Below are 25,758 nucleotides of genomic sequence, written 5' to 3' on the forward strand. Positions count from 1 at the left end.
GTCTGTTGCCTCTTGCTGTGCTCTGGGGGTGGCAGCTGTTTAAGAATTCTTTCTCCATGAGTTACAGTCTTATGGGACCCGTGAGCTTAAGCCCTACTGGCCACCAGACCCGGGCACTGTAGAGGTGTCCCCTGGTAGCAGCTGTAAAAATCAGCGCACCAAACAAGGGTTTAAGCTCCTTTCTGGCTGACTCAGATAGTCACAGTCCCATGGCCAGGAAGGCAAGCTCCCCTCCAGAGCCAGGCGATCAAGAGGTGCCCCCTGTGTGGCAGCTGCAAAAGTCAGGGCACCAGACGCGTGTAAAAGCTCGCTTCCGGGAGACACTGGTGCTCTGGAGCCCGAGAAAGGGAGAGCGTGGAGATGGCGCCCTCCAGTCTCCATCCCAGGGGGTGTTCCAGCAACTCCTAGGTGTGCGTGTTAAATTAGCTGCCTGCTCCTCAGCACGGCGCTTTAATAGAAGCGGGTGAGCCTCCTTCACTCTAAATCTGGGCGCCATGGCTGCCTCTAAGCTGGGTCCTGGGTGGGCGAACCCCAATGTGAGAGCCCTTTAGAGAGGTTTTCATCTGGCTACAATCTTGCAGGTCTCAGGACACCAGACTCGTTCCTTTCCCAAACTGGATGTTTGCGGGAGCTTGTCTTTCAGGTGCAGGTATTGAAAATTGAGGTGCCCAATGTGGGGTTTGAACCTTTGCTCTTCATGGAGAAGCTCCAGATTTTGAGGCCCTCCCAATTGTGGGTCACCCCCCTGGGGGAGGGGTTTATGGCGAGATTGTGTCCCAGACTGTCCTACCTGCCGCGGTGTGGTTTTCTTCTCCTTTGCCCCGTGTGTAGCCATCACTCAGCCAGCCTTGAGGTTTTTTAAGAGAAAATTGTTCCATATGGAGCTGTAGACTCTGTCCCTGGGAGGAGGTGAGTTCAGGGTCTTCCTGCTCACATCTTGAACCATTCTCCAAAAAAACAGTCGTTATATGATATTATAAACATCCAAAAAATGTTAGCTCAGAAAATTTTTGAGCAGTTTCATAATTTTAAAGTTAGTGTATAATTACTTCCGTATTTTGTGTTATTTGTAAATTTCTCACGAACAACGTTAGCATAAATATGGTACATTCAGACAAACCTAAATCTATACTAATATTCTTTCTCTGCATAACTTAATGTAAATTATTGGATGGGAGAAGGTTAATTTCAAAGCAGAGTCATAGATTATTAGATCTGCAACAGATTCTGGAGCTCAATCTGCGTAGTGCATTCTTCTGCTGGTACCGAGGAAAAACAGCAGCTCAGGGTGTTATGCACGGAAATAAAGTGACTCATGAATATCTCCGAGTAACCCGCCGAGCTCTTGGTTCATAATTCACTGTTAGTTTCAAAATATCCTGATGACACATAAACCCATGGGCATTCAGTTCCTACCTAACCATATTAGACATTCCTTTTTTTTTTTTTTTTTTTTTGGTGGAGAAGATTGGTCCTGAGCTAATATCTGTTGCCAATTTTCCTCTTTTTGCTTGAGGAAGATTGCCATACTAGAATTGCTTAATCTTACTGAGATGTCTCTTTTTAAAAGCAAAGATACAATTTGTGTTTAAAATTTCAAAATAAAACATAAAAGTAAACATTGAGAAGAAGTCAATGTAGTGGAAATATTATCTGTAATCATTTTATATATATATGATTGATCACATGATATCAATGGCAGAGTTAACTTACATATGTTAGCTTATTTTCCTATCCCAGGAAACATGAAAGATAAAGCTCTGTTGTGTTCCTTTATTTTCATATTTAAATAGTTATTTTATAAAGCATTGAGTGGCAATTCTTTTTTATGAAATGATACTATATATTCTACAAACAGAATTTTTCCTCCCTGAAAATATGATTAGGATTCCAGAATTATGGAAAAAGCTCTAGTCCGATTATTCTTTTCCTCTAATTCAGACCATTTACTTGAAAAAGAAATTAGGAAACAATTTTAAAGTTGGCATCAACTTTGGCAGTAGACACTAAATTTTCATAAAATAGTATTTCTTCTACCATATCTTCAACCCAAATATTTCAAATTTGTTTCAGATCTAGATTTTTCACAAAAAATTTTTTTTTAAATTTTCCAAACATATAATTCAATATATTCCTTTAAACTATAAGTTCCATAATTTACTTTGGAATTGGAAAAATTACTGTTATTGAAAGTCTTCTCATTTTTCTTTAGAGATAATTTTGATATCACACAGAATGCAAATGATACCAGTTTCTTAACTGATGTACAGTTATTACTTGGGATTCTTTATCATCTTAACTCTCTCACGCTTTTTAATAATTTGATAATATATTCTCATTTTATATAATCTTCTGTGATATAGATATTTCACTATGCAGAAAATCTCCACTTTCATTTTTAATAATATTTCTTGATATTTAACACAAATGCCTTTCAATCTGAGAAGGCTACATGAAATCTTTACTTGACACATACTAGACATTGATCACACTAAAGAATTTGCACATCACTCTTTACATTATATGAAGAAATACCTAATTTTTCTTGATTTTTTGCCACTGTCTTCAACTGCTTGAAACAAACCAACAAAAAAAGAACAAATGAGAGATTATGACAGTGCATTCTGTTGAATTTCTGCAGCAAGGAACCATGAGATGGTATTTGTTTCTTTGTTGATAATTTTAAGATCCTTTTATTTGCAAGTCACTGTAATAGGGATGTAATAGTCAAGGAAACAGCGTCTCCATACTCAAGAATTGCATAGTTCTTCAACAACAAAATGTATATATTTAAATAATCTCCATGTGGATAAGTTTGACTAATTCTTTGCGGTTTTGGGCCAAATATAAATGACCTGATCTTAAAAGCTTTTGGCTTCTAGTTTGCATGGTCTTTATTGAACTTATCCTCAATAATAGAAAAAAAGAGGCTACGTAAGAACAAGAATAACAAAGCGAAATTCAGAGCTCGTCTCATTTTCGAATGATAGTAGCAATCAAATTGTATTCATGTTTAACAAATGATGTTGGTTTTATAAGTAATATCTAATTTGTCACATTCAATTATAATAAAATCTACCAGCCATATTTTAGCAATTTGCTGCTTATAGATAACAAAGTAAATACAACATGAATCTAGTAAGCGTCCTCTTTATACATTTTCCTGTTTTAGTTGTTTCCTAACTCTATTTATGTTTAGTCCCTCATTCTACTAAAATACCTTTTAGCTTTGTTTTCTGCAATTTATATTTTTAAGGGAGATTTTACTTACAGATGAAAGAAAAGATCTTTTGAGGCATTCTGCACAAATATTTTTCAATACTTTTTTTTTAGCTTGCAAGAAATAAAGGGAATTGCCAGGGACAAGTATAATTATGAGTTGAAATTAGAATGGGAAGTAAGCATATATGAAATCAGGGGGTGGGACTGAAAACAAGTGTCTCTTATCACCATTAAATCTGGAAATGATCCCTTTAGCCAGCTGCAAATCAGGGGAGCTGTAGCTGAAAACCCCAGATTAATCCAGAGACACTGGAAAACAGTAAAATATTTTAAGACAAAAATGTGAAAGTGCAAGAAGACTATTGAAAGAATAATGGATTTTTAAAAACAGCCATACACAAATTTAGAAATGTAAAGATATTTTTATAATATCTTAATGGTATAATAGGGAAGTACTAGAAAAGAAAACAATGACAGCAAAATATGGTTCTTTGAAAAGATCCATGAAAGTGATAAATGTCTAGTTAGGCTAACCAAGAAAAAAGAGAAATGAAAGATTGAGCATTGCTAGTGATTCCGTGGGTGATAAAGGCTAATAAATAAATCATAAAGGATAATAAAAATAATAAAAAATACTATGAATGAAATTATGCTCATTAAATTCTGTAATAGAGATGAAATGGATCTACTATTTGAGAGACGCAAACTACCAAAACTCACACCAAGAGGACTAGATTATTTGGAGACATATATTTGAATCAATAATTAAGACTCTTCCAAAAAAGAAAGCCTGAGAATCAGACGGTTTCTCTGATGGACTGCTTTGGTCTGAATGTTTGTGTCCCCGAAAAATTCATATGTTGACGCCTAAGCTGCAAGGTGATAAAATAATTTTAATATGGAATGTGATTTTCAAAGTGACTCTATAGTTACCACAAAGAAAATGGTTTAAAACAAAAAGGCATCCCCTGTATTTAATTGAAAAATTTAAGAATAGTTGGCCTCCAATATAAAAAGAAATAGTAGCGAACACTTGTATGGACCAGATATGATTCTGAGTAGTTTATCTATACTATAGCTCATTCATTCCAACAATTACCACATGAGGTAGGTGACTATAATTGTCCTTGTTTTACAAATGAGGAAACTGAGGCACAGGGAAATTTCCCAATTCACACAATCAGGAAATGGCAGAGCTTAGATGCAAACTTGGGCAGGTGGCTCCCCAGTCCAAATTCTTAACAGCCGCAGAGAGGACAGGGTCTACACAGGAAGACAAAGCCAGTTAGAGAAAACCAAGAAAGTTATACCTTTACATACATGAACTGATGTGTATAATTTCTGGCCCCAGTATACTATTTTCTAGTAAGCTCACTGAAGAGTACGTTTCTTTTGGTCCCCTTTTTACCATTATGGCTTCATTCCATAACTTGAGATTATAAGTTTTGCTTAGTTTTAAATATTTTTCAATTTTCTTTTTATTTCCTTTTTAGTACATTAAGTGTTTAAAAATTTGTATTTACTGTCCTAAAGTGTAAACATTTTGTCTATCTTTTCTGTTTTTTTTTTTTTTTTAATGGCCAGTGAACTCCGGCTTCTCAAGCAGATTTGTATGGATCATTCACGTTGACATTTTGTTAGATGTCTAAGGTTTATGGTATCCACAGTGTCTTACTTTGATAGTTTTTCTGGGTGTACATCATGCCTCTTGACCACAAAGAATTCTCTTTTATGTATTTGATAGTTACTAAGTATTCATTAACTTGAATTTAATATAACTTTTATATCATTTTTCTGGGTTTTGGTGAGACATGGGCAAATCCAGCATGTGTTCAGTCTATCTTCCAAAATCCAGACATTAGGAAAATTCTTTTAAGCCCATAGAAAGCAGAAAATGTCTTTCTGTTGCATTCATACAAGTGAATGACAACTTGGCAGGGCATAAAATTCTTGGAACATAAAGTTTTTCTCTAAAATCTCTATATGTGTTCCTAAAATCTGGCATCTAATTTCCTGACCAATTTTTCATCCTTTATAAATAGTATTTTTTTTTTTGATGCTTGCAGTTTCTTTTTTCTTGATGTCAAGACATTCTTTGTGCTTTTTGTAGGTATAAAGTTTTCTGTATATTTTTAAAAAATCTATGCATTATTGTTTTCTGCTTGAAAATCAACAAATAAAAGGGACATGCTAATATTTCCAAAATCAGCTGAATTGGTAGATGTATCTCCTTACCTTATAGTAGATTATTGGAAAATAAAAACTCATGAATATTGTTTAAATATTAATTGTATATTTAGATTCATTGTCAAGCTAATATAAATCAACCCAGTTTGTGCTAGCTCATAATTTTACCTTTCCTTATATTTTTATGATATTCAATATTGTCACTCAAGCTTATTGTTTGATTTTTCCTGGTGTATCATTGTTCCACCGCGTTTATTTGTGTGAATGTTTTCTTTTAGCTGTACCTACTAAATCGGCATAGAGTTTCAGTGTAAGATTTCCTTTTTGACTAGCTTTATCAAATGTTTCCAGGCTCTCTAGTGAGCAAAATAGGAGCAGAATAGCAGAAAACCAATATTACAAGAGTCAATAACCAGTTAGATTTGGGTGTGTCAGATAAGTGACTGCTTTTTACTTAGGGTAAGAATATGATTTTGCTAATTCTGAGTTTGGCTCTTTGTAAATATTTCCTTAAATAGAACAAGTACATGCACAGTTAGCTTGCCTAAATCCTTCCTGAATGATAGTATAAGCTAAAGCATAACAAGACTGTGGCACGGCAACAATTAAGCATGTTGAAATCAGCAAGATCATCTTTGCACAAACTGTTAGTACCAGCTGCACATTTCCATTAGGGTCTCTGTGGAACCTTGGGAAACGCACCTGGGAGAAGCCAAATGTTTCTATTCTGTGTGGCCATACAGATTAGCTGCATTTCTAGATTCTTGGTTAAATAAATTGGGATGTAAATCTAACTTACAAATGGGCAGTCTGTATCTGGCTTCATCCCTGTTTTGGCAGAATTGTTCTCTTTGTACCGGGCATTCAGCCAAGAAAATTAGCCTATTTATCTGGGCATGGATAAAAAAGTAAAAGAATGAACACCATTTCCTCACCTCTCCACCTACCTGCTGCTCACAATCCTACATCACTTAGATCCTCCTTGTAATCCAGAAATTCTTTGTCTCAAGAATGATGTAACAAATCATGTGTATGTGTACGATGACTTCTTTGAGACGATAGCTTTGCAGTGCTTGATCCCATAGTGAGTGTCTATTTGGAAGGCATACTTGAGGAGTTGAGTTGTCAGCTGGTTTAAAGCAAAGAAGTGTGGTAAGGGACACGTGCTTGTGGAATACAATAATGGTCACAGTGTTAAAGAAAAAAGTTATTCTGACACTTCTCAAAAGAGTAAGAAAGACTTTATTCAGAACTATCACAATGTGGGTCAAGACAATTGCAATAGGGGAGAGAGATGGAGCTCAACTATGGATACAAGAAGAACAAGTGGAGATTTATAGCCAACTAGTGGAGTAAGGGGGTCAGTGGACAGAAATTTACAACATCAGACATCAAGAGTAGGGGGATTCTTGCTGTAGGCAGGCCAGGGTGATCAGATATCACTTGGGTGATGGCGGGGATGAAGAATTTGATCAAATATGGAAGGTGATCAGACAGCGAGGCTGCCCTTTGAATTAACATTGTGAATTGTATCGCCCAGAGTTATGAAATAAGACAACCCTGTAGTTGAGAATATGTTCATATTTACTGACCGTATGTTTTTCTCTTATGAAGTGCTGATCAAATTTAATTTTTCCAATTTTCTGTTGTTCTTTAAAGTCTTTTGTTATTTAATTGTTGGAATTATTTATATATTCTGGATGCTTAAACTTTGTTGGTTATGTATGTTGCAGATAACTTTGATTTTCACTCCATGTGGTACCTTTTGATGAATTGAATTTTTAATCTAGATATAGTTGATGATTTGTCTTTTCCTTTACGATTAATAATTTTTGTAGTTCATTTAGGGTTATGAAAAGATTCAGTTATGTTAATTTGTAAAAGCTTTATAGTTTTATCTATGTCTTTGATCTACTTATAATCATTTTTTATACTATGAAGTAATGATGCTATTATATTCTTTTCTCAATTGTCCTAGCATTTTGCATTTCTCACTGACTGCAATGCCGCTTCCATATATCATGTATATATGGAATTTTTTAAGCCTCTATATCATGTTCAATTTGTCGGTTTCTGCATTCCTTCACCAATACTACAGTCTTAATTATTTTGATCTTTATGATGTCTTCATCTATTCTAAAGTAAATCCTTCCCCTTTAGTCTTGTTCAAGAATATTGCTATTTTTTTTTTCATTTTTGCTCTGTTAATTATAAAATCATGCTTTAAAAAAAGTAGAATTGCATTGAACCTATAAATCAATATGAGGAGAATTGCATCTAAAATATATTGATTCCTTCAAACAAAGAACATATCTTACCTCTATATCCATTTAGGTTACTCATAATAAATTTTCTCCATCGATCTTCTGCATCTTATGTTTGATTGCTTCCTAAGTACTTCATAAATTTTGGTATTCTTTAAAAGTGTATGTTTAATCTTTATTTTCTAACTTTATTTCTAATATATCAAAAGCCAATGAATTTTAGACATTGATATTTCATCCCAAAATCTTACTAAATTCTTATTAACTCTAAAAATATATCTGTAAGATCTTATAGATTTTTCTATGCATATAATCATATTGGTTTGCAAATAATCAGTTTTGTTTCTTCCTTTCTAATATTTTTTATTGCATCCTTTTACGCCAACTAGGAACCCTAGCCCAATATGGAATAGAACTAGTGATACCAGATATCTTTATCTTTTCTCTCTCAAAAGAAAAGTTAACATTTGTCATTAAGTATACTTGCTATAGGTTTTTATAAATATCTTTTATCAGGTGAAGGAAGTTACCTTCTCTTTCTAGGTTGGATAAACTTTTATCATAAATGGATCTTTAATATTATCAGCTGCATGAGTTCTTTATCTGTTGAGATAAGCTTATCATGTTTTTCTCCTGTAATGTGTTAATATGGAGAATGATACTGTTTTTCAGTGTTAAACACAATCCTTGCATGGAGGAAGGAGCACAGAAGGATTATATCCTTCTGAACCCAGTTTGTTAATAATCTGTTTAGATTATTTGTATCTATGTTCATGAATGAGATTGTTTTGCCGTTTTCCATTCTGCTATTGGCATTTATAGTTTCTAGTTTCAAATTATGTGAAGCTAATAAAAAAGTTTGGTTATTTTTCATTTGTTTTATTGCTTCCCAAGCTTTTTTTTCTCAAGCAACAAATAAATACTTAGAGGTGATAATATTCATCCAAAAATAGCCCTTGATTAAGTTAACTAAAACCTTTTTGGTTTCTAACCTACAAATTTTAACTGACATGGAGAGTCTAGTTATCTTTGTTCCTTTAAGACAAACTGTAATTTTTGATTCCTGCATATTAAAGCATTTTCCCCTTTGACCTAAAATTAAAAATACAAATAGGATATTTTTGCCTGTGGTTTTCTGTTGATCATTTTTGCTGTTAACATAGTCAACCTTTTGTTGTTGTTTTGGTTTTTTTTTTGAGAAAGATTAGCCCTGAGCTAGCATCTGCTGCCAAGCCTCCTCTTTTTGCTGAGGAAGGCTGACCTGAGCTAACGTCTGCGCCCATCTTCCTCCACTTTATATGTGGGACGCCAACCATAGCATGGCTTGCCAAACGGTGCCATGTCCACACCCAGCGTCCGAACTGGGGAACCCAGGGCCCCTGAAGCAGCACCTGCGAACTTAACCACTGCGCCACCGGACTGGCGCCAATAGTCAACCATTTTGATCTCTATGCCCAGATATTGTTCCATATTCATAATTTTTCTAAATAGTGTTAATTTTGATTCTTGAATACAGATTTTTTTTTCTTGTTGATGAACTACTCTAGTCACTAGATTAGATTTCTTTTTTGTGTCCTTCTGATCTGTCATCCAATCATTTTCAACTCTTTGTTTCTCTGGTTCTTAATGAGTTTATTAAATATGTGCTTCATATAATTTATTTGATGTTTTTTGAGATATTCTATTCATAAACCTTCATTAAAAATTTTAGTTCTGCTCTTATATTTTAGGTTTATCTTTCCCATCTCTATGCTCATTTCATAATAATTTCAGTTTATTTCATCACTATAGATATCTACTTCTATTTGGTATTTATAATTTCTTCCATCCTATTGCAGATAATGTGTCTCTTAAAATGTTATTCCAATTAAAATACTAAATCATTTTTTTCTAGAAGGCAGTTCTTTGAAATTTCTGGTTGATATCCTCTTTCTCTTTGCTATGATTCCTTTTTCATTTATTCTGTAAAGAGCTGCCTCTGAAATTCATGTTTTCTGAAACAAGTAGGGCTGTGGCTCCATTCATAACCATTTTGTGTTTGGTTTTACTACTGTTCAGATCTACACTAGAGATCGGATTTGATATTTACATGCAAGTTCCACTCATAACACCTCACAAATTTTCACTGTTTGCCACCTTATTATTACGAGTGGAATTTTTACTACATGCCACGATTAGGTTCTTAGGCCTCTGATTTCAGAAATTTTCCATTTTCTCATGATCCTTCTACATACATTTAAATCTTGATTTTTAACAGCTTTATTGGAATGTAGTTAGTTACACGAAATAAACTGCACATATGTAAAGTGTACAATGTGATAAGTTTTGCCGTAGATGTGTACCCCCAAAAAATCACTGTAATCAAAATAATGAATATATATACCACCTCAAAATCTTTCTTTGTACCCCTTGGTAATCCCTCCCTAGCTTTACCCCCATTCCCTGGCAAATTCTGATCTTAAGTCACTATTAGTTTGCCTCTTTTTTTATTTTTTGCACTTCATATAAATTCATGCATATGTCTGTCAGTCTTCTTTCACTGAGAATAATTATTTAGAGATGCATCAGATTGTATTGTGTGTCAATACTTGTTTCCTTTTTATTGGTAAGTAGTATTCCATAGTATGGACATATCATCATTTGTTCATTTATTCATATTTTGATAGATATTTGGACTGTCTTCAATTTGGAGGTATTTCGAATGAAGATGTTCAGTATCTTTAATAGATACATTGTATTCAGGTTGTCTAGTTCTTCTTGAGTGAGCCTCGGCAGTTTGTGCAGTTCATGGAATTTGTCAATTTTATCTAGTTGTGAAATTTTGTTGGTACAAAGTTCATAATATTTTATTGTTTTTTTTAAATGATTTTATTGAGGTCACATTGGTTTATTAACATCCTGTAAATTTCAGATGTATATTATCATATTTCAGCTTCTGTAAGTTATAGATACACAGAAAGAAAGAGGTCTTTTGATGGTTTTGTTTTTATTTTATAATCTGGTAAAAATCTCTGCCTTTTGATTAAGATGTTTAGACAATTAACATTTAATGTGATTATTGATATGGTTTTGTTTAAATCTATCATGTTTCTATTTATTTTCTATTTGGCCCATCTGTTCTTGGTTCACTTTTTCCTCTCTTTCTGCCTTCTTTTACATTAACTCTGTTTTTTATGGTTTCATTTCATCTTGCTTTTTTGACTTATTTCCTTTGTTTTGTGTTTATTATTGATTTTTTATGAAGTTTACACTTTCACTTATATTTAACTTATGGCAGTCTATATTCTAGTGCTATATATGTTCACTTATAGTGTAAGAAAGTTACAATGCTATATTTCTTTTTCCTTTATTCCAGACTTTGTAGTATTGCTGACATACATTTGTTTTACATATGTTATATAGCCCTCACTACCATGTTCTTATTTTTAACATGATGATCTTTTAAAGAGTTTCAAATACCTCACAAAATTTTTATGTAAAAATTTTTAAGTAATAATCAATATTATTATATCACTGAAACATAGAACAGTTTGGTTATGATGAGGGTTTGTGGAGTTTTCTTGAAGTTTCTTACATTTGGAGATCATTGATTGTCTTGAAGCTGTATAGTTTTTGTTGAATTTAATAAATATTTAGCTATCATTTAAGTGTTTTTTCTGTCCTCAACCTTTCTTTTCTAGTATGCTTGAAGATTTTCCACAGCTCACTGATACTCTGGTCTTTTTGTCACATTTTTTCTCTCTCTCTGGGTTTTTTTTTTTTTTAATAATGTCTAGTCTACTTTTAATTCCACCTATGGTATTTTTTTATTTAATGCATTATAATTTCATCTCTGGAGGTTTAATTTTTGTCTTTTCTATGTTCTGTAACATACATATGTCTATTTAACTTTCTTAAACATATGGAATACAATTGTAATAACTTTTAATTTCCTTGTCTAATAATCCTAACATCTGTTAGATATGGAACAGTTTTAATCAATTGATTTTCCTCTTTATTATGATTTGCATTTTCCTACTTTTTTTTGCATGCCTGATAATTTTTAATTGGATGCCATACATTGTAAATTATGCATTGTAGAGTGCTGGGTATTTTTGTTTGCCTATAAAAATTCTTGATTTTTGTTCTTGGATGCAGTTATGTTATTTTAAAACAGTTTGATCTTTTCAGGACTTGATTTTAAGATTTTTAAATGGGAAGTGAACCATATTTAGCCTAGGACTAATTATTTTTCAATACTAAAGCAAGGATCTTCTGAGTACTCTAACCAATGCTAGACAAATCATGAAGTTTATCATTCTGACTAGTGGGAACAGGCACTATTTCTAACCCTGTGTCAACACAGGTATGATTCCTTCTCATTTGATCTGATGATTCTTTCCCCAGCCTTGAGTAATTTACTCACATGCAATTGCTGATCTATACTCTACTAGATACCCCAGAACTGCTCTGTGCTGATGTCTGGAATTCTCAGTCTAGGCAGTTTTGTCATCTTTGGTGCTTTGTGCTGCAAAGTCTAGCCACTGTGGTCTCCTGGACTCAGCTTCATTTCTTTAACTCATAGTCAGCTGGACTCCGCTTGGGTTCCTCTTCCCTGTACCACAGTTTGATAACTCTCATAAGGCAATAAGCTAGGTTATTTATATGACTAGCTTCATTTGTTTCTCGTATTTCAGGGATCAATGTCCTATATTGCTCACTTGCCAGCATCTTCAAAACTGCTGTGCCCGGGCCACCCCATGGCTGAATGGTTAAGTTCGCTCGCTCTGCTTCGGCAGCCCAGGGATTCGCCAGTTCAGATCCTGGGCGCGGACATGGCGCCGCCACTCATCAGGCCATGCTGAGACAGCGTCCCACATAGCACAACCAGAGGTGCTCACAACTAGAATATACAGCTATGTACTGGGGGGCTTTGGGGATAATAAGAAAACAAAAAAGATTGGCAACAGTTGTTAACTCAGGTGCCAATCCTTAAAAAAAAAAAAAAAAAAACTGTTGTGCCCTATATTTTGTCTTCGTTTGTGTGTTTTTCCTAGAGGTTAGATCAGATACCTATTACTTCATCTTGTCCAGAAGAGGAAGTCTAAACTCCTTTTAACATACTGAAATTTTAAAGTTTTTTCTTTTACCTTAAGTTTTAACCATACTAAAATTTATTTTTCTTAATGATGTGAGGCAGAAATCTAATATGACTTTTTCCATATGAATAAGCAATCATCAAAGCACATTTATGAAATATTCCATTCTCATTATTATACTGGCACCTGATATTTTATAGCCAATTTAAAGCCACAATACTCATTCATATATATTATTTCATTATATCCTTTAAGTAATTTTAAATGAGGTGTTGTGAAGGTAAGTTTATCTTCTCCATAAAATAGCTGAGGGAATTAAGAATCATCATAGTTAATTTACTTGTCCAATATTATACTCAACTAAGTGACTGAATTTGGAATATAATTCATATGAAAGAACTCTGACTGAAACATTTGTCACTCCATTAATCTCTAGGCCCAATTTCCCTAATCTGGTTGATGAAGTGGTTACTCCCTTAATGTAAAACTATGTAAAAGTGTAATCAGCTCTTAAAAGCAGGAAACACTCCTTCTTTGATCAAGGAAATTTTCTCCTAAGCCTTATAATATATTTATTACATTGTGCCATATTTTTTCTCACTTCCTGATTTACCAAATTCAATATATTGTATCCCATCAGTGAATGACATCGAATTACCTTGTAAATGATTAGTTCTGTCACTTGGATAACTCAATTCCCTAATATTGTTATGGCCACTCCTTTCAAGTTAATTATAAATTGTAATGCGTAGTGAATTAATATATTCCAAATTCATTTCTAAAGCAAAGGCTTATTAACCACTTTTTGGAAGTTGTATACAACAATCTTGATTTTTAGACTTTTATTACATCTATACATTCTGTATGCGGGTATCATGTATAACTGTTGTCTGTATATGCTCGTATACATGAAAGGTCAAAGACATATCAAACAGATATAAGCAAATTCATCATTGCAATAATTGCATCAGATACAATAGCACTCTACTATGCGGCATCTTCTGTGTGTAACATATTTAAATATGGACCCTATTTGTATATTTCAATCTTACTGGAAGGTGCTATCTTTCTATTTTACATATATGAAACTTAGAAAGGTTAACTAACTTGACTGATGTCACGCAGCTGAAAGATGCTGTTGAAGAGACTCAAACGCACTCTTACTTGATTTTGTAACTCATGCTGTTCTTGCTTCACTGCATCCCAAGGTCATAGACTCTATTATTACATCTCAACCAAATATGTATAGAGTACTAGTGGGTATAAAGCATAATAGTAGGTGCAGTTTGTAACCCGTTCACTTAAGTCCATGGTAGTTTCCTCTCATATTGTATGCTAGAGCGAAAGTGAATTATCTCTACTTTGAGACAGCGTCACCTTTTCAACAACTTTAAGAATTTTATTTTTGTACCTCTTTGTGCTCCAGTATAACAAATGAGTTAGATTAGAAAGATGAGCCCACTTAGAGAAAAGCGTAAAGATCTACTTCTGACATTATCTCCTAAGAACAAATGTTTCCACATTTCCTTACACTATCAAAACAAACACACAAGGAACACGCATGATCTTGAATAGCTGTCTTGGTGATTAAATCTTAGACATGACTGAGTGGTGAGACACTACAAATGCAGGGACACTGAAAAACTACCAGGGGTGCCTAAGATGGTGAAGTGATTGAGAAGTCTACATATAGGCAGAATCATAGAAAGAACTGGAATATCTGGGTGTATTGTTGATTCAGGAGAGGCAATAGATACACTTCCAAATCTCTGAATGGCTGTCATGTGGATGAGAAAATACCGAGTGCTGTCTTGTTCCATAAATCTCACGTGGACAGAGATTATAGGAAGCAGGTGTTGATATAACATTGTAAAGAGTGAGGAGCTACCCCTGCTCCTCAAGATAGTCAAATGGAAGCCGGATAACCAAAATAAGTCAGAGTCACATATCCAAGATTCTTCACTTTTTTTTTCTTTCTCCCCAAATCCCCCCAGTACATAATTGTATATTCTAGTTGTAGGTCCTTCTAGTTGTACTGAGTCTTTACTTTTTAAAAGGCTGAATTTATAAGTGTTTTAGTTCCTTTCCACCTCTGGTATTCTGTGATTTTAAAGATAGGAGACTTTGCCATTTTTATTTTTATTCCATATTCATCCACAAATTGCAAGATAGGTAATCCAGTCTGACTCCCTTACTAGACATTCCTTTGTCAATAAATCCTGAGACTCTCCTAAACTTCCAACATATGAGAAACACAATGACTTTACATCATCTAGAAATTACTTCTAGCATTCTGGGCATGAATAGACAGGCATGTGGATTAGTTGTCTTGGCAAACGCAAGACAGAGATGTGTGGGGAAAATAGAAACACAATTTTGACCCATAGTTTGAACTTTACATTGGTTAGAAACTAATGTCCAGTTAAAGCAACTTGGAGGCACTCTGGCTTTTGTGGCGATGGTTCTCTTGGAGCCCTTTCTTCAGATTTTACCTTTCACATGCATTTCCCAGTCTATTCCAGTGTTTCCTTTCTTCAGAATGTTTTCATTGCCTCTTATTGTTCAGGTACTTATAACTCGGATTTTAAAAAAATGTTCTTATTTTCCACTGTTTGTCTGTCATCTATCTCTAGGGACTCAGCTTGCATGCTCTTTTTTATGTTCTTTTTTTTCTGGCTACTTTACACAAAGACCTCACACTATAGTGTTCCATTTACTGGAACACCAATCTGCGGTCAACTTCCTTCCTCAGGGCATTTGTCAGGTCCATCCTGGATCCACGTGTGATAAGGACAAGATAATATACATCAATGTAAGGACAGATAAAATAAAGTTCACAAAAATCTGAAGGATACCTGGTGTTAATGGACAGTCATGCTTTCACTCTTTACTGTCTACTTCAGTATATCTTAAGTTCCCTGAAGACAGGGCGACCCTTTTTTTTCTTTATTCTTAATACTTTGGTTTGAATTTCTCCAGGAGAATTATAAAGTTCTGACAATCATTCCATCCCCAGAGAGAAGAATCTTTGCTGTGCATCACAGGCAAAATGAAATGATAAGGAACATCCAGTGGGCTTACGGTATGAAAGAGGGCCTCTTTGGAATAGAGTTACAAAGGGCAAAGAGAACTTTTATTTATTTGTTTTCTAAACTAGCTTTCTCATGGAACACAAAGAAAACGATTTTGTCTGTCGACTTCTGTCTATCTATCATCATCAACTATCTATCCTTTCACTAATGGAGCGTTAAGAATCAGGGAGCTGGGATGGATCTGGGAAAGTACAGGAAAAAAGGGCAGAGCGGATTCTTCTGCTCCACTACTAGATTTGACCTGCTATTAAAATGACCCAAGAGGAATTTTCAAACTTTTTATGCAGCTTAGTTCAAATTACCAAAATTGGAGACTAGGAAGGATGTTGGGATGAATAGAAAGAGAATTTGAATGTGGGGTCTAGCATGCATTTGGGATTAGTACCAAAGGGAGAATCAGAAGCCTAAAATCTTTCTCCAAAAGGTTGGAGTAACCATGATCTAACCTGACATTAAAAAATAAATGCTCTATTCCATGTGAAATGTGAGGATGGGTATGGTTGCAGAAATATTGACAACAGCAGATATTCAAGTTCACAGGGATTAATTGCATGGTGACTCTGGGTAAAGAGCTTTTTGGCAGCAAAAGTACAGATGATAACTGGGGTTATAAAAGATAGGCATCTGCCTTTCTAGGTTATAGGAACAAACCTAAGCCAGGGACGGGGTGTCAGCCCTAATACAAGAACATACATCTCAAGAAGGCAATGGTTACGCATGTAACCAAGAGAGAAGTCCAATCAATCTTGCCAAAAGGGCAATGCACAGTAGAGGATAAAGGCAAGGTGAGCACACTTCAACTCCTATGAAGACAGCATTAATTTGGGACCTAGCCTTTGTGGGACACACGGCTCCTAACATAATGCTTGCATTAGTCATGAATGATTCAAGAGCTGAGCTGAACCCAAAAGATGCAGATTTCAGGGGAGACAGCTGGAAAAAAGCAGGATCTGGAAGTACAGTTACTGGACTAAAGTGAAAGCCTGAAATTTAATTTGTAGATCTGGACTGATAGTCACAGAGACTATAAAACCTACTTAATTTAAGAAATTAGTGTTGTTAGCAAGAAGTAAAAGAACAGCTTTGGACCAAGTCCTATATAAAATCACAGAATGTGTAGCATTAGCCCCAGAAATAGAACAACAAAAGATTATGCATTTTCTAACGGAAATCAAGAGGCAGAAACATGACTGATGACTCCTAGGTAAAACTTTCACCAATTCCCTAGTACTTAGTGAAGAATAATTAACAGTTAACATCATACCAAATATATATATAATTTTTGTTAGTCATTATTGAATTTTTCCTTCTGTGTTATGTCTTACTACACTACATATCCAGAGCTAAAGAGTAGATGAAACATAAATTCTAAGGGGATTGAAGGAATCTAAATAAAGTTAGTTTTTAGAGTTTTCAAGGACTTTTCCAAATAAGTAGATATATGTTGGTATATCTATCTATCTATCTATAGATAGATAGATAGATATAAATGAAATACACGAAAATTTAGATTGGCCCATTCTCTTTGTCATTATATTCAGAGAAATAGGTCTTATTTTAGAGTAAAGATTTATCCAGAATATGACCCAGAGAGAGAGAGATTACTTATTCTTTTAACCCTTATTTTTGTGACTCAGAAAAATATTAACCTCTTTCAGCCTTATATTCTTCTTTAAAAAACAGAAGAAAATGCTATTACCATCCAGCTCCCTGAGTTGTTGTGAGATAGATAATAGGTAGATATAAACTGTCTGTAAAATGTTAATACATGACTCTCTCAGGATCTTAGTTTGGCAGAAGCCTCTAACAGTTATGTAGGTGCCAGGTATCCTCATTACCTACAGCAAACTGCCAAACCACCTGTGCCTGACTTACAGTGAGCCAACTTCTAGATAATGCTCAAAAAGTTTCTTCTCTCTTACTTTCCTATTTCTGCCTTCCTTTATAAAAAGTAGGTATATTTGACCTTATTTCTGTTTCCTCCTCAGTCAATCGCCTTCTCTTGAAGCCAAAGGGAAAAAATAATACTAAGAAAGTGCTATTTTCTTACGACTACGTTTAAATTCTTATTTATTTTACCAGCAAACTATGTAAAGTGTCTGTGTTGAAAATAGAGACCTATGAATACCCAAGTTTCATCGTTTTTGGTATTTTGCCAGTGGATGGTTTAGTGTCTTATTATGAATCACAAAATTGCCAGCAACTTTGAGATTAAGAACATGGACATTATTAATTTGACTGCATAAAAACTCACAAAGCCAAGCGAGCTATAACTTCCCTTTGTGGAAAATTTCTGAGATTAAGCCATGAGAATGTAAGGCACGAGAAATTCACCAATTAAAGCATCTTTAAATGTTGACATTGAAAGAGCTTTTAGAGAATAATGCAGTTAATTGTCATTATTCTTACCATTTTCTTAGAAAGCTAATATAGTATAAGGAAGGAACTGCAAACTTTGAATTCAGAAAAACATAAATTTGGCACTTGATTACATTATGTGCCAAGTGTTTGACTTTGAACACATCATTTACTCCTCTGATTTTCAGATCTTTCATACATAGAAAGGGGAAAATGAAGTCTAATTTGAAGGCTGCTGTGAAGATTACTACTATATAATTATATTAGCCCTTGGCACAGGGACAAAGACTGGCTCTCATTATTAATCAAGGAGCTATGGCTTGGGAGATAGTAGTTTAACAAACCCTTAATTATACATAATTCTTTGTAGTTTCCAAAGCTCCTTTCACATACAACTTATTTTCCAACAGGTAAACAGAAGCCATAATAACAGCAGCTCACCTTTCTTGACTGCTTGCGGTGTGATAGGGTCCCTGCTAATCACTTTACATCCATTATCTCATTTCATTCTAAAAACAACTCTTTGGTACATGCTTTATTATGATCAATCCTGATTTAGAGATAAGGAAACTGAGGCTTACAGAGATTCAGTTGCTGGAGGTTACTGGTAAGTGACAAGCCAAAATTCAATATCTTATTTGACATCAGAGTCTGAGTTCATACGCACTGAACAATACTACCTGCTAAAAAAATCTAACTGAATTAAACCAGAATATGTCTCAAATAAATAACACTGAATTTGGGTGACCTGAGTGATTTTTATTATTTTTTTCTATGTAATGGGAAAGTTTTGAACAACTCAAAATATTTTCCCAGCATGCAATGACCTTTGGACTTTGGAAGCTGAAAAGGAATTGAACTCTTGTTCGATCAATTTTTAACATCCACAGCATATTCATCATCAGACTGAGGGAGGCATATATGTTGATGCAGAATAGCTTTGCTGTGACTATGTGTAGTCTGATATATCTGAGAGAAATTTTTTAATAATATTAATATAACACGATTGCAAATATTAGGTTAAACAATTCTCTAAGCATTTCTTAAATTATTCTTGTCTAGTAAAAATATAGATTATTTTCAGCATGATATATGGCTATGAATAGAGAAGGTATTTAATTTGAATTTCAATTTTTAAGCTTTTGATTCACTGAATTGCAATTCACTGACTTTGCATTTCCAAGTGCTGGTTCATAAAAAAGACTATTTCGTAAAAGATACCATTGCACAATACATACTTAAAGGTGATTATAATCTTATATTTATGGCATTTTGGTTGCCTGCTTAATATAGATTTTGTGGATATATTTCTTTTGGCTACTATTATTGTAGTGTTTTATGCAATTTTACAGTATGTAAAGACCTAAGTGCAACCAAGAAAACTTCCTTGCTTCAAAATCCCTCAATTTTTAAAATATATTTATTGATTTCCAATGGCACTGGTTGGGTTCTCCGGGGAGAGAATATACAGAAAGTTTGCTGGACAGTAACCTAGTGATCAGCATCTGAGGTAGGGAGTGATGGCGGAAAGTCTTTCTTGGCAGAAAGAGAAGACGCTGTGAAGCAGAAACAACAAAGATCCAGGAAATCCTACAGGGGTTTGGGAGATGGGAGAGCCCTGCAGAATTGTGCTGACTTGGGGCAAGGCGACTGGTCCCTCTCAACCAGTTATTGAATGAAGGCTGTCTCTAGGAAAGAGTCATGGCCTTGTTTGAGGGGTTCACAGCTGAAAGCAATTATTCCAGGGGCACATATAGGGGATGCCACTCAGGTACAAATGGCAGGTAGTCCTCAGCTGTCAGCTTTCTTTGGAGATTGCCTCATCTGAAAGGAACCAACTTTCTAAGGCCATGACACATTCCCAAGTGGCCTGCATTCAATGATTGATGGATGGGGAGTATAAAAGCCTGACACATTGATATGGTCTGAATTGTATTCTCTTAAAATGTATATGCTGAAGCCTTAATCCCCCATATGTCTGTATGGAAGATAGGGCCTTTAAGGAGGTGGTTGATGTTAAATGAGGCCATAAGGGCAAAGCCCTGATCTGGTAGAACTGGCATCTTTATAAACGATGAAGAGACACCAGAGCTTGCTCTTTCTCCATCATGTGAGGACACAGTGAGAAGACAGCCTTCTGCCAGCCAGGAAGAGAGACCTCACCAGAAAGCAAACCCTGCGAGAATCTTGATCTTTGACTTTCCAGCCTCCAGAACTGTGAGAAAATAAATTTCTGTAGTTCAAGCCACCCAGGCTATGGTATTTTGTTATAGCAGCCTGAGCAGACTAAGACACCCTTTGAATCTAATTTCAAGAGTTCTGATTCTATTTCCCAGGGGACTCAATTTTGATGATTGGAACTGGCAGGGGTATAAGAAAGAAGCTATGGGATGAAATTTGGAACTGGAACATCTGTCACCCAGCTGCCAGGGAGATGACCCCATTCAAGTGGTAAGTAAAACACATGTTGACTTTGGCACAAAGTGGCAATTCAATTGTTGAAACATCCCCACTGGTGAACTCAGATGGTATACCAGCAAAAGAAATTCATTGGCTAGTGTGATTTATCAAGGATTTGAGAAACCTGGGTGAAATGGCAGCTGTAAGAACAATATAAGATAATTATTGCTAAGGAAAAAAAGATGTTGAAAAGTCGAGATCATTTAATTGGCAATTCAAAGCTAAATGTTAAATTCAGAGGGCTTCATTAATAGCATGTAAAGCGGCCCTCATCTCCTACAGTGATAGGGCAGAGAATGCTGAGTACCAGAACTTAATCTTAAGAATAAATGAGCCCTAAAGAAGTTTAAACTCTTAATACAGGCAGGTTTGCTATGCCAAGGTCAAGGCCTTAGCTGAGGTGGAATGGGATCCTGACAAACGAAATGAAAACATCAGACTGATTCTCCTGAAAATAATGTAATCCCAATTTCCTAGAGACCCTCTGAGTCTGCAGAAGTGGCACATGGTGGCCACAAAGGATACAATATTTACCAAAGCAATATCTAATGCACTGGTGAGAGGGGCAATAGCATCACTTAGAAGTTCAGTGGTGGCTCTGCTCTGTAAGCCAGGGTTAACAGTAGGAGATGCTGCCATAGAACTGGACTTCTGTTGGCAATGGGTCTGACAAGACCACTATAACAATAGAGGACAGGAGGTATCACTCAACCATCAGAAGCCACGTGGTCACAATTATTGCAGTGAGTGGCAGAATTGGAGGGGCAGCTGGGTGGCCTGACCTTAAAAATGTTAGAGATGATTAATAAAATATGGCATCCCTGGGATCAAAATATATGGGCAGCCAAGAAGGTATGACTCAATATGTACCATCAAAAGAAATCAAGGGTGGATAATCAAGAGGCTGAAAGCCATCATCCCAATAAAAAGTAAGACCCTTTCTCAGTATCAAAATTTGAGTGAGATTTCAGACTCAGAATAGATAGATAACAGAAGAGACTGGATCACCAGGAGGAGAGAATCTGAAACATTGCACATGTACATGATATTCCTGCCTAGTCCTTACCACCAAGGAGCTATGATAATTTATTTGATGAACTGTACTTAGGTAAAGAGGAATACTGCAAACTTTTCAGCACTATTGAACACAGAAGCAATGTTGACCAAAGTATCCTCAGGGCTGCTCTATTAGAAAGTTGGGGTCATTTTGGGGTCAAGTCATAAATGAAGTCCTGCCCAATGTTGGGCTCACAGTGGGTCCATTGAATTCTAGACCCATCCTCCGGTCATTTACACAATCCACAAATAGACATACTTGTTTATTAGCACAAACACCAAAGTGGCTCCTTAGTCTTTGGGATTAGCACTACAATATTGAGGAAGGCCAAGTGGAAGCCTCTAAATTGATTCTCCCCATTTCAGACAAGATGAAAAATACAAAACAGCATCACATCTCAGGTTAAATGGCAGGGGATTAAAACCTGTTTGTATTCACATGGAAGTGACAACAGTATATAATTCAACTTTTGCCCAGAGGTCTGTTAAGTCTCCTGAATTCTGTCATAATATAATCCAAAGAGATCTAGACCTTCTATAGTCCCTTAACACAATATAGTGGTGCATTATATCAATGAAATTATATATTCATATATTCAGACCAAATGAGAAAGAAATGGCTAGCATGTTAGAGGTCTTGGTAAGACATTTGTCCTCCAGAGGGTGCAAGATAAATGCTACCATGCTACCAGGTCTCAAGGACCTCCAATATCAATAAAATTTTTAGGGGGATCTGAGGTCTGAGTTATGCTAGAATATCCTCCAAAAGTAAAAGACACATTGTTCCTTGCGTATCCCACAAGAAGGAAGGAGACACAATTCCTGGTGGGTTGTTTTCAGTTTTTGATGTAGAATATTATATTTCACCCTGGGAATACTGTTTTGACCATATATTGGGTGATATAAAAGTTTCCCAGCTTTGAAAAGAGGTCAGAGAAGGAAAAAGGTTTTGCTGTAGATGCAGGCTATGGTACAAGTGGCCCTGATGCTTGGCCCATATGATCCAGTAGATGCCATGGTACTTACAAGTATCACTGGTGGGAAAGACGTTTTGAAGGATTTATTATAAGCACCAGTGGGAGAATCATAGCACACTACTAGAGTTCCTAGAACTCTAGTAAGATCATGACAACTGCATCAGAGATTATATTTGAAAATAGCTCTTGGCATGCTATCAGGTTCTACTAGAGTAAAAGGGCCTCACTTTGAGTCATCAAATGACCATGCAACTGTAAATGCCCATCATACGCTGAGCTTTGTGAGATCCACCAAGTCATAAAGTCAGTTAATCCCCACAACCAAGTGGACAAAATGACACAGCCATCAAAGTTCAACTAGTCTGTCTTGATCACCCCAGTGTTGTACAATGGACTTGTATATTAAGTAGCCATGGAAGCTATGTATAGGTCCAAGAATATGAACTCCCACTTATCAAGACTGATTAGCCACTGGTGTCACCAAATATCCAAGCTGCCTGGAGCAAAGACCAATACCGAATCCCCTAAACAACATTATCTTTCAAAAGACCAACAGGCTTCCTGTTGGAAAATTATTCACACAGGACATTTTCTGTGTTAGAAGAACCAGCATTTCACATATTCTGGGCATGGTTTTGCCTTTCCTGTCATCGGGGCCTAGCTAGCACCACTATCTGAGGACTTATAGGGCTTTTGTTCCATGTGAGCCCAGACAATATCACATCAGCCCAAAGGATGCGTTTTATAGCCACAGAGGTGCAGTGGGGCAGTAACTTGGACTCTACTGATTATATCACATACCATACACACAGAAGCTGCTAGCCTGATGGAAAGTTGGATAAGGCCATTAAAGGCTCAGGTAAAGCACTGGTTTATAGGCAATACTTTATAAGAAAGGATGATATTTTCCAGAATATAGTACATTCTTTGTTTTTCAAGCTTTTTTGAAGTATGTCTGACAAATTGTATATATTTAAGGTGTACAGTGGTTGTTTTGATGTAGGTATACATTGCAAAATGATTGCCACAATCAAACTAATTAGCATGTACATTATCTCACCTAGTTACCATGTTTTTGCATGTGGTAAGATCTATTCTTTTAGCAAATTTCAAGTATAAAACACACTACTAATGTACATGTTATTAGAAATAAAAGGAGAAATTCAGGTCATTGCTATAAGTGTAATTTAGGAGCTATTCATCTAGGTATTTATAATAAAGTATCACCTTAATCTCTGATGTTAAGCAAAACATCTACGTCATTGATTTCCTTGGTAATAGAATAAGGTGAAGGAAACTACCATGGCAGTCCTACTAAGACTTACTCTTTGGGAAGGGGCTAATTGCAGAAATACAGTTTTATGATTTCAGAGCTGTAAGGAGTCTTTGGAATCGAGTGGTATAATTTCAGTATTTTACATACTAGGAGACAGTCTCAGAGAAATCAGAGATGATTTCCTCATTTCTAGGGCCGTGCTATTTCCTCTCATCTCTATTGCTCCATAAGAAGACACACAGTGAGCAGCTGCTCAGCCTGCTAAGACTGTTTTTCTTAAAACAGGGTCTGGTTCCAATCAATCCGGATTACTGACTTTTCTGCTATTGAGTGTTTTTTATTGACTTGAAGAAGAAAACCATTGTACTCAGCTGCTACCTCGTATCAGCAATATCTTATCTTCTTCACCTTCTTGGCTCTCTAAACACCTCATCAATAGTTAATATCCTTTCCAGATTGCTCCATAAAACAGGCTAGGTCTTATAAGAAAAGCTGTTGAATACATGCGCAAACCAAATGATGGTTTATATCCTTTATTTTTGTATGAGTGAGTTTTGTTCTTCTGCAAACATCTTTTCCATGTAAAGATGACTGGCTCTCATAGTCTCCACCTCTTCTTACACTTTCGAGTCTATTCAGTTCCCAGCCTAGCTGCCTTCCCTCCTGTTGGTCAGCTGCTCTATGAAGCTGAACATTAATGGACTATGTTGCTCTCAGTTGTGAGTAAAGGAAGTGTGCAAACTGAACAGGATCAGTTATGCACAATGCGTGGCATAAATTATTTTATTGAAGTTTCATGACAAGCTTGAAAGGATTTAAACAGTCAAAATAATTTTATAAGTGAGAAAATCAACAGTTTGAGAAAATTACAAAGAAATAGTAAATAAGGTTGCCCCATTATATCCAGAGTGGACACTCATTTATTTAAAAGACATTTAATAGATTCTTACCATGTATTAGACAGTCTACTAGTTACTGTGTAAGACATATGTCAGATGTGTATCACTGACCTTAAGGAAATCACCTTCTCTTATTTGAGGCTGACTCTTAGTCGATTAGATTAAAGGTGATGTGAGAGAAAAGAGATGCAGAGACAGTTAAGAAGAGAGCATGGATGGCATTCTGAGAAACTTTGATTTAATAGATTTAGTGGAATAAACAAAAGATAGAATACACAAAAGGATTTGAAGTGGAAGGCCCCGAGACAGTGGTTTCGTGGGAACCAAAGTGAAATTTGTGAAAAAGGATGGTGATCAGCAGGTGAGATGCCACTAAGGGAAAATACAAGGATTTGAAATCAAAGAGTTTATTGGGGCAGTCTAAGAGAAGAATTTCACTAAAAATTTAAGAATTTGTGAAGAGGAGAGAGGATGAAAGCTAGAGTGGGGCACTGACTAAAAGTAGTTGTGGTTGTTTTAGTACTGGGCAGTGTTTTAAGAAGAAAAAGACCATACTGATCTGTAAATGCCTTTGGGAAGGATCAGTGGACACTGAGAGGCAGAAGACAGAGGCTAGTAGAGCAGACAACTGATAAGGTAAGTTCTCTGTGAAAGCGGGATAACAGAGAACCCGGAGCACAAGTCTTAGTTTGAAGAATGGATCTCTCTCCCTCTGCTAGGATAAAAGGAAGGGGCAGATGCAAATCTGCTAGGTGTGAGGAAATCAGAGAAAAGTCCACCTGGTAAAAGAAAGGGAGGATGCTGGGTAGTTAATTGGTCGATTAAATAATTGAAGAAGCAGGTTGAGAGAACAGAAGAGCAAACTTACTAGAAAAGAAAAGGAATTTGA

At 35.6% G+C, this 25,758-nt stretch overlaps 1 pseudogene; it reads left to right on the forward strand.

Annotated features, from left to right (window-relative positions):
• The first annotated feature begins 209 nt into the window (after nucleotides 1-209).
• LOC139075488 (Y-box-binding protein 1-like) overlaps nucleotides 210-25,758 on the forward strand; it is a 41,794-nt pseudogene continuing 16,245 nt past the window's right edge.

The sequence above is a fragment of the Equus przewalskii genome, chromosome 14 (genome assembly GCF_037783145.1).
Source record: "Equus przewalskii isolate Varuska chromosome 14, EquPr2, whole genome shotgun sequence".
NCBI lineage: Eukaryota > Metazoa > Chordata > Mammalia > Perissodactyla > Equidae > Equus > Equus przewalskii.